Consider the following 10,550-nt stretch of genomic DNA (forward strand, 5'->3'; position numbering starts at 1 on the left):
ATTTGACACAGTGGACCATGATATCTTGCTAGAACGGTTGGAAAAATGGATTGGTCTCTCAGGAAACGTCCTATTATGGTTCAGATCCTACCTCTCAGATAGGACACACTGCGTTAAATATGGCGAATTGACATCTGAGCCATTTAGTGTTACTTGTGGTGTTCCGCAGGGTTCAGTGCTTGCCCCCCTTCTCTTCAGCATTTATATGCTTCCACTGGGTGATATTATTCGCAAGTATAATGTCAGTTTCCATTGCTACGCAGATGACACTCAACTCTATCTCCCGATGGAGGAATCTGCCACACTAAACTGTGGAAATTTGGAGGCCTGCCTCACTGAGATAAAAGAGTGGATGTCACTCAATTTCCTGCGTCTTAACTCTGAAAAGACCGAAATGTTAGTTATTGGTCCATCTAAGTCCCGTGACTTGTTCTCTAAAACCGCTGTGAACATAGACAATTGCCACATCACACAGAGCGACTCAGTTAAAAATTTAGGTGTCATATTTGACCTAGATCTATCCTTTGAAAGGCATGTAAAGAAAATGACTAGAACCGCTTTCTTCCATCTTCGTAACATTGCTAAAATTCGTTCTATACTGTCTCAGTCAAATGCGGCAATTATATTTCATGCGTTTGTTACCTCCCGTCTCGATTACTGTAATGCACTACTCTCTGGTCTCCCGAAGTCTAGAATCAAGTCTCTTCAGCTGGTACAAATCGCCGCAGCGAGGCTTTTAACTAGGACAAAAAAGTCAGATCACATCACACCGATTTTGGCTAACCTGCATTGGCTCCCAGTTAGCCTTAGATGTGATTTCAAGGTTCTCTTAGTATTATACAAAATCATACATGGACTTGCTCCCTCTTATCTTTCAGATCTGATTTCCCCCTATGTCCCGGTCCGAAGCCTACGTTCTGAGAGTGCCGGTCTCCTAGTGATCCCAAGAGCCAAGAAGTGTTCCGCTGGTTCGAGAGCGTTCTCCATCCGGGCACCGGTGTTGTGGAATGCTCTTCCCCCTGAGATCCGATCTGCAACCTCGGTGGAAATGTTTAAATCTAGGCTTAAAACGAATAACCTAAACTTCTTATATGTAATAACTTTTGAAGCCCTTAGAGACTAATTGTGATTAAGGGCTATACAAATAAAAATGACTTGACTTGACTTGACTACGAAGTTACATAATTTGATTAATATTGTTAGAGTACTCGTTACTGAACAAAGGGATTTTATTCCTTTGTAACACGTTACTCTCAACACTCACTATCACATGTCTAAACCTAGTCACATGTGTCATATATGCAGCAACGGACAAAGTAAAGCCCGGATATAATCGATTACCCTTTAAATCCAAACTTGGTACGACTTGCTCAGTCTGATTACAGTCATACCTTGGATAAGTGGATAGCACATTTGGATCTAGTACTGGAGCCGCAATTCATTATTGTAAGTCTGGATCATTATAATCTAGACGGCTTCAAGGAAATCTGAACATTAATTGGAGGAGCTTTAAAGTCTTGAATACCGCATGAATCTTTCAAGATAGTGAAGCATCTTTTGTGTGCTTTGTGGGTGCTTCGTATGTAGCAAGAATGTGGCAGCAGAGGGGTTTTCACCATTGGGTAGGAGGTTTGGTCAAAAGCCGCATCTAGATAACTCCTCGTTCTTGTTCAAAGGAATGTCTTCCGTTCCACAAACCAACAATGGCCTGCTTCACATCTTTTTCACATCTAGGAAGAGGAGGAAAACTGAGATTTAGGGCCCACTCATAGCATACTTTACTTTATCAAGATGTTGTTCCTTTCGTTATTTAGTTCTATGTCTGGTTTTATTGATCAGAGAACTTAGCCTAGTGCTTCCGTAGTGCTGTGGTCAGCACATTCGCCTAACCGGTATGAGGTCCCCGGTTTGAGACCGGGTGGAAACATATGTTAGCCTGGAGAGGAATGGGTGCCACCAGGCTGTACTTGACCAAGATTCGCCACAGGAAATTCTACTCCTATGACCCTATTGGTTGAGAGATACAATGCCGTTCTTACGCCAGATGTAACTGGCTGCTCACCTTTCAAAAGTGATTTTTTTTCTCTCATCAGTCCACAGAATGAATCGCCAAAAGTCTTGAGGATAATCAAGATGCTTTTTGGCAAATGTGAGGCGACTCTTTGTTCTTTTGTGACAGCAGAGGTTTTCACTTGGGAACTCTAATGCCTCTTTCTTATATTGGAGTCATTAGCGCTGGCCTGAAGTCGAGCTGCTTTGCTGCCTCAGGACCAAGACAACTTTCTGTGTTTGACCGAATATTAGATTCAGCTATTTACCTGAAGATCCTGAGGAAGAACAGATATTAACCACTTTAACATTATTTTTTTTCACTTTTGTTTTACTTCGTTTACCTTTCCAGAATATACAATATTATTTGACCACTAGATGTCGCTGTATTTTGAAGTGCAACCCAAAGCTAATGCTACAGAGCACAAGAATGAATAAAAGATACGGAGACTCTGATGCGGACAATTATGTCAGCTCCCTATTGGTGAGAGCCATGTTATGCAAAACACGTACATATTTCTTAACCAACGATTATTTTAAAATTGCACGTTTGTATGATAGTTTTTGTTTTTGCTAAGTATTCAAAATAATCTTTTTTTTTTTTTTAATGAATACATGTTTCAATTTGACAGCCCACTCAGAAGTATATTTTTAAAAGTGCTTTTTGTTGAGCCAACCATTTTCGTAACAATATTTTTTGTTCGCCACCAATCGTCTAGAAACACTTTAATATTGCAAAAATTTAATAGACTAGTCATGTTTTTCAAATTTGCCTGACTGTTTTACGCTTTCTCATTCAATTTGATATATGAATGCAAGAGCTTTGTTTTCTTTTCTGTTTTTAGCATTTACAAGCATGCAAGCAGAGTTATCTTTTTTGGGCATCCTGTTTACATCACCCACACTGTAAAATGAAATCCAAAGCTGGCTGAGTGAGCCATCAAGCTACCCGCTGTAATTGCCACTCATGTCGGAAATGGGGCGCATCATTGCACCCCGCATTATCAACAAAATCAAGAAAATTTTTGGGAAAGCACTTTTAGCCTTGAACACTCAAATGAGTACGATAAGTACTTGTCAGTCCTTGCACATTTACAGCTTTTTTGTGATTATTCATTTTGGAAAAAAAAGTCCAAGGCTATTTTTCGTTATAGATTCGTGTACTCTCCATATCAAATTACTTTATCAACTCATGCAAATTGAAACACATGAATACAGCTAGTATAAATAGAAAGAACATTTTTTGAAAACACACCTGCTCCCAGCAGAATGGTACATAATGAGTCCTTAGTCGTATTTGCATTTAGTACTGCTGCTGCAAAACAAGTAACTTTACAGTTATAGTTTTGCAGCAGGTGGAAAGGTCTTAAATCTTTCTTGAATGTGTTGCTTCAAATCTGATTTGTATTCATGTCTGCTTTATGCAGCATCTCCAATGAGAAGAAAAGCTTGTGATGTCATGTTTCAATTGAAATCTCAATACAGATAACCTTCTACTTTCAGATTGAAAGTGAGAGGTTGCGGCTGTCCACTTGACTTCAAATAGTGTATAGGAATAATATTCCAAAAATGAGCCGACGAATTGACAAAAAAACGTTGATTTATTCGAAAGACATGAGTGTCACAGTATTTTCCATATCGTCCTTTGTCCAGCCCACAGGATGTTTCCTTGGTATGACTTGAGATTAATGTTAAACATATACATATATACAGGTTTTTCCCCATTGTAATCTATACATTTAAAGTTAAGTAGACACTCAAAATATAGAGAAAATACATCAATGGATTTTGAACTTACAAGTAGAACAAAGGAAGAAGCCAAACCGCACATAAAATATTCCAAACCGTTCGAAAGGTGCTTCCCTCGGTACTTCTTTATTTTTTTATTTATTTTTTTTTTTTTGCAATTAAATCTCCTAGGTTACAAAAGTAGATCTGCCTCAAACGGTGTGGAAATCACAGACGGCAACGTGTCTGGCCAATAATGACAATGATGTAAACAGGACATAATAGTCAAAACAATAACTGACGATCTATGCAATCTCCTATGCCGGTGTCCAATTTAAAAAAACAAAAAAACTGAATAAACTCAGTTGAAGCATTACTGATGTTTTTCCATCATTCTCCTTATGATTTTTTTAAATTTGAAAAGCAGAGTAGTGCCTTACAGTAATCGAGACTGGAGGTAACAAACGCGTGAATTATAATCTCCGCATCCGACTGAGACAGCATAGGGCGAATTATAGCAATGTTGCGAATATGGAAAAAAGCTGTTCTAGTAATTTTCTTAACGTGTGTTTGAAAGGACAGATTTGGGTCAAATATGACACCTACATTTTTGAGTCACTCTGGGTGATATTACATTTGTCAATGTTCAGAACAGTTTATGAGAACAAGTCACGGCATTTAGATGGACCAATAATTAACATTTCAGTCTTTTCAGAGTTAAGGTGCAAGAAGTTGAGTGAGATCGATTCTCTTATCTCAGTCAGGCAGGCCTCCAAATTTCCACAGTTTAGTGTGGCAGATTCCTCCATTGGAAGATATAGTTGAGTGTCATCTGCGTAGCAATAGAAACTAACAATATACTTGTGAACAATATCACCTAATGGAAGCATGTAAATGCTGAAAAGGGGGCCAAGTACAGAACCCTGCGGAACACCACAGGTAACCCTAAAGGGCTCAGATGTCATTTCACTATATTTAACAAATATTATGATGGCTTGTTCTGCAATTTTGGTCACAACAAGGAGTTTTCCCAGAGTTGCAAAATGAGACAAGACCGTGCGGAAACATCATTGTTTCAAATGAATCCAGCTGGTCTGTAAGGCCGAAAGGCCGTGGCTCGGGAAAACTTGTGCGTTCCAGACCTGACTTGTTAAAGAGGGTCTTGTGTCCCTCATTCTTATACTTCACGCTGCACTTTGCGGATTGAACAATAAAAATATTTAAACCACATTAAACCGTTTCTACAGCAATATCTTTCCTGGGACCAATATGAACCATTAAGTTTTAGATGAAGTACAAAGTTATTTTGTACTGTTTCAACTAAAATCCACACATTAAAAAAATCATGCCGCAAAAGTAAAACTCAAAATAAGAAAAGGCAGATCTTGGAGATCTTATCTCTGCAGCGACGAAACCCCCCTGGCTATGGTGGCTAGCCCAAGCCACCTTGAAATCTAGGCTAGTAATGCATTTATCAAGTTTGGGCATACACAATTTATCAAGTCTTCATCAATTAATTTGTATTTTCTTCAGTGGGAACATAACGATGTCTGTGCTGATAGCTTAGATTTTCCTTCCTAATCTACTCGTTACTGCTCCGTTTAAGCAAGCAAATGTTGTGCTCATTTCATTCATTTGACATCTGGCATGATGAGAGACACCTAAAGATCATTCAGTCTTTCATTTTAAGTCAGGCAGTTATTTGAAAGGTTAATGGTCCAGAGTAAGAAAAATGTAGTCTGCTAGCTGGGCGGCAGTTGGCATTTATGACCACATGCTCAAAATACAGATGTTGCAACCTTAGTCAGAAAAAAATACATTCCACTTCATCAATGGCAGGATACTCATTCTAATGAAGAAACAACTCATTTATGGACATCAATGGCCATGATTGCTGAACCCAGTGAATAAAGAATTTATAATTGAGTAAATGGTTTGCCTTGAACCTTTGACATACTGAAAAAAGGATTCCAGACTTTTGATAACTGTTGAATGTCTGACTCTCATTTTCATAAAGTTCCCTACCTGCTAATTCACTTTAGAGAAACGGGTGAGAAGAAGCCTATACCAGCAAACTATAGGTACGGACGCTGCCCTATTTACAAACAAGATATGTTCCGGACGATAGTTCATAAGTTGAATTTGTTCGTAAGTTGCTTCGGTGCTATATTTTGTATGTTTAAGGTTTATATATAATAATGCATTTTATTTAAAAGCGCCTTTCAGGCCACCCAAGGACACTGTACAAACAATGAAAGAAAAAAAAAAAAAAATACAATTTAAAAAGTTGTAAACGAAATAATAAATAAAAACAAGACATAAAATCATAAAAACATAAGAAATGGAGAAGCTATGTGTTGTAGGCAGTCCTGAACAGGTGTGTTTTTAGACGGGACTTAAAAGTGGAAAGAGGTGTGCAGTTTTGGAGGTCCGGAGGTAGATTGTTCCAAAGCTTGGGAGCAGCGCGACTGAAGGCTCTGGCTCCCATGGTGCTCAGACGGGCAGGGGGCACTGACAGTCGGAGGGAGGACGAGGATCTGAGGGAGCGAGTGGGGACGTGCACCTGGAGAAGGTCGGACAGGTAAGGAGGAGCCAGGTTGTGAATGGCCATATATGTATATAAGATGAGTTTGTAGCTGATGCGATGCTGAACAGGAAGCCAGTGTAGCTGTTGGAGAACGGGGGTGATGTGCTGCTGGGAAGATGTTTTTGTGATGATGCGAGCAGAGGCGTTTTGAACCAGCTGAATTTTATGGAGGGACTTTTGGGGAAGGCCGAAGAGGAGAGCATTGCAGTAGTCAAGGCGGGATGTGACAAGACTGTGGACGAGAATAGCAGTAGTGCGGGGGGTGAGGGAAGGGCGGAGTCTGGTAATATTGCGGAGGTGGAAATAAGCAGTGCGGGTGATGGTGTTGATATGTGAGTGGAAGGTAAGCATGCTATCCAGGATGACACCCAGACTCTTGACCTGGGGGGAGGGGGACACTAAGGAGCTGTCGATGTTGAGAGAGAAGTTGTTTACTTTGGATAAAGTGGATTTGGTGCCAAGAAGGAGGAATTCTGTTTTATTGGCATTTAATTTAAGAAAGTTTGTTGTGAACCATGTTTTAAGTTCGGAAAGGCAAGAGGTGAGGGAGGGAGGTGGGAGTATGGAGTTTGGTTTGCAGGAGAGGTAGAGTTGGGTGTCATCAGCAAAGCAGTGAAAGTGGATATTAAATTTGCGGAGGATATGACCAAGAGGCAAGAGGTAGACGATGAAGAGAAGAGGACCTAAGACAGATCCCTGGGGTACACCTGTGGTGACTAGGGAGGGCTTTGAGGTGAAGGATTTCAGCTGGACAAACTGAGTGCGGCCAGTGAGATAGGAATGGAACCAACTGAGGGGAGTATGGGTGAGACCAATGGAGGAGAGTCTATTGAGGAGGATAGGGTGAGAGATTGTGTCGAAGGCGGCGCTCAAGTCTAGGAGGATGAGGATGGAGACTAAACCGGAGTCAGATGCTATGAGGAGATCATTTACAATACGGATTAGGGCAGTCTCTGTGCTGTGGCGGGGGCGGAAACCAGACTGAAAGGGCTCATAGAGAGAGTGGATCACAATTAGCATTAAGGTTTATATATGTATGTCTAAGGCTTGTGTAAGTAACCTGTATTGTTTTTGTACTAAAACATAAACATTTTATAAAATAATATGCTCTGTAAAGATAAATAACGTTGAGTTTAACTTACTTTTGGAAGATGGACTTCAAGAGATCCTCCTCCATGGTAAAAAGTGGATGAAAAAATAGCAATCTAACCATTTTCTCAACCACATGCAGCTATATTTGACTTTTGTTTCAAAAGAAACAGCTCACCTCTGCTTTAAACTTTACACCAACCATATTGAATGGATACACGAGATATTAAACAGTAAAAACGTACAGTACGTTTACACACAAACTAGGAAGAAGAAGCAGATTTCTTCTTTTGGGTGGATGGTGGGTGACCTCTCACAGCGGCACTACACACTGGTTGCGGCGGAAAGAAGCACTAGAGTAATGTCCTGTACTTGGAAAAAAGGTGCACACAATACAAAATCTAAAATACAGAAATATCCGGATATTTTTCGTCATCCCGAAAAAAATTCTCGTATCTACCGGTTTTCGTATGTAGAATGGTCGTAAGTAGGGGAGCGTCTGTATATTTTTAATCTCACTAACATTTACACCTTTGGGTTTTGTAGTTGACAAATGAGTCCCCTCGCAGTGAGGTAACTAAAGTTATTCAATTATTAACAATATATGATTTAAAATCAGATACTGAACTGTTTGTAACAAGGGAAAGGTATCTGATAAGTTTAAGTTTAGTAGACACTCCAAAACAGGGAGAATACATCAATGGATTTTGAACTTGAAAGAAGAACAGGGAAGAAAAGCAAGACTTCAGATAAGAGATTCCAACCTGTTCTGAACGTCCTCCACAGAGCCCTTCCAAAAAGCAAATCCGCCCTAAAGGGTGTGAAAATCTAAGAACAGTAGCGTGGCAGGGTGATAGTGACAATGATGTAAAAAGTCTAAAAAAGTCAAAATAACAAACAGTGAGCCAAAATAACAGACAACCGTGCCCATTAATAGACTAAATAATGAGCAAACCTGGCACACTGAGCAACCTTCTTTGCAGACATCAGATGATGAAAACAGGATAAAATGAAACGGGGTTGAATTGAAAATGTGTCCATTTTAATTACTTCATGTGTCTTCTGCAGACTTGTCATTTTCAGAATGATGGATTGGATTTGCTCATAGTTTAATTTGTAAATAGCATTTGATCATTCATGGTAAAGGAGCAATTCAATTTCATAACCTACTTGCTGGAGGATTAAATTGAGGAACACCAACAGTATAAATCATATAACCATAGTGTAAGTAACGAGCTAAACTATCACTACATGTGTCAGTAGCCTGTTCCCGAATCTGATGGGTGTCACCATGTTGAAATCCATACTTACAGGAGTTATTTTAGTGACAAAAACTCTTTGTTCTTTTGTAATAACGATGTAACTGTTACAAATGGCCATTGTTCAGCCATTTTTAGCATGCATATTGTCTTATGTAGTGCACCACAATTCCTCAACAGGACAGTGTGCATATTGTTTATTCGACTGCAATGCACCACATTTGAGGGAGATTTTCAGCAGCGAACTAGTTTTCTTTTTTGTAATCGATAAGATGAATTATGGTAAAATACAAATACAACTTTATTTTACTGTTATTTCTTAGAAAATAATTAAACCTCTCTGTTTCAACATTTAACACATGGTATTGGGATAAAAGTTTAAAAGGATTTGTAAGTCACTGTATTCTGTTCTTATCTAAAATATTTTTGCCTGCCCACTTCACAGGATGTAATTCTTGTGAACTGCCCTTTAGTAAGCTCTGTCTAGGTTTAATAAGAATCCAGATTATTTGTGATAAGTTTATGTTTATAATATTGGACACCTGTTGTTTTGACTATTATGCAGTGTTTATTGTCCGATCATGTTGTTGTTCTTTAAAATTCCACAACTTTTAGGATGGATCTGCATTAGTGACCTAGGATATTTAATAAAAACGCAAAGGTTCAGGGGGGTCTTAAAAGCAGGTTGGAATCTCTTATCTGAGGTTTTGCTTCTAGCCCCTGTTTTCCGTGCAAGTTCAAAATTAATTAATGTCTTCTCTTATTTTGAGTATCTATTAGACTTTAAGTTTAACATTGTGGAAAACCTCATGCGGCCCAACCTCGCCCAAACTCTAGCTCTGGCGGCTCCCCGATGAAATAGTCTGAGACACCTGATATATACTTTTCAAATTATAAATCCCAAGTTGGTTTTACAACCGAACTGTTTACGCTTAAAACAAAATCGCATTTATAATTCCTATATTTTAAATGTTGTTCATGACTGAGGAACGTTAATGACGATGAGATGAGATAAGTGGTTTGAAATGTTTTCTGACTGTAATTTCTGGACTAAAAGCCCCATGTGACTGTAATCTGCACTCAAGACATTTTTAAAGAAAAAACAAAACATTTTGTACATACATAAGTCGGACCTGACTATAAGCCGCATTTGAAAAATAAGCCATTTACAATGAAAGTCAGTACTCCAAAATAGTTTTACGTTTTTTTTGAATAACAAACAGCCTTCCAGATTGTGTTCCATTTCGGGCAACCTGCTTTTGTCACGCCTAAAAATATGTTTTTGACTTTTTGTATTACTCTTGTCCAGGGGTCTGGAAACATTTTAACGCAAAGAGCCATAATAGAAGAAATATTGAGATGGTTTTGTTTTTTGAGAGAAACGACCATAGCACATATTTGAGGACAAAATTCAGCAAAACCGCGAAACCCTAGTTTTCAGCGTATATTTTATTTCTCTGTGTGATAATAAATAATCATAATGCAAGAGCCTGCGATCCATATCAACAAATATATAACATTAAACTGGTCTCCCTCACAGTTTCCTAAGATTGTTTAGTCTCATTTTGACCTTCATTTTTTCCTGTAAATTCTAGTTTTCGAAACAAGGCGCACAGGGTTCTTACAGTTATAGTACGGAATCTTAAGTAAAACGTTCGATCAGCTTTCAAAAACTATTTGTGTTTGCAAAGTTACTCTTTGATGTCGCCATATAATAAAGATAAGGCTGAGAGAAGGGGGTCACTCTGAAAGACCAGTCAAGGTTCAATTTGGTTCAAGTTCTGCATATTTCTGAGCCACTTGACCTTGCAGCAGGAAGGGCATCGTCCAGTCAAAAG

The 10,550-nt window shown here is 38.9% G+C and overlaps 1 protein-coding gene across 6 annotated transcripts in view; it reads left to right on the forward strand.

Moving 5' to 3' along the window:
- Nucleotides 1–10,550, forward strand: part of LOC148371896 (myelin basic protein-like) — a 54,157-nt gene that overhangs the window by 43,241 nt on the left and 366 nt on the right. The window lies entirely within an intron of this gene.

The sequence above is a fragment of the Urocampus carinirostris genome, chromosome 2 (assembly GCF_059441175.1).
Source record: "Urocampus carinirostris isolate Australia breed hairy pipefish chromosome 2, RoL_Ucar_1.0, whole genome shotgun sequence".
Lineage (NCBI taxonomy): Eukaryota > Metazoa > Chordata > Actinopteri > Syngnathiformes > Syngnathidae > Urocampus > Urocampus carinirostris.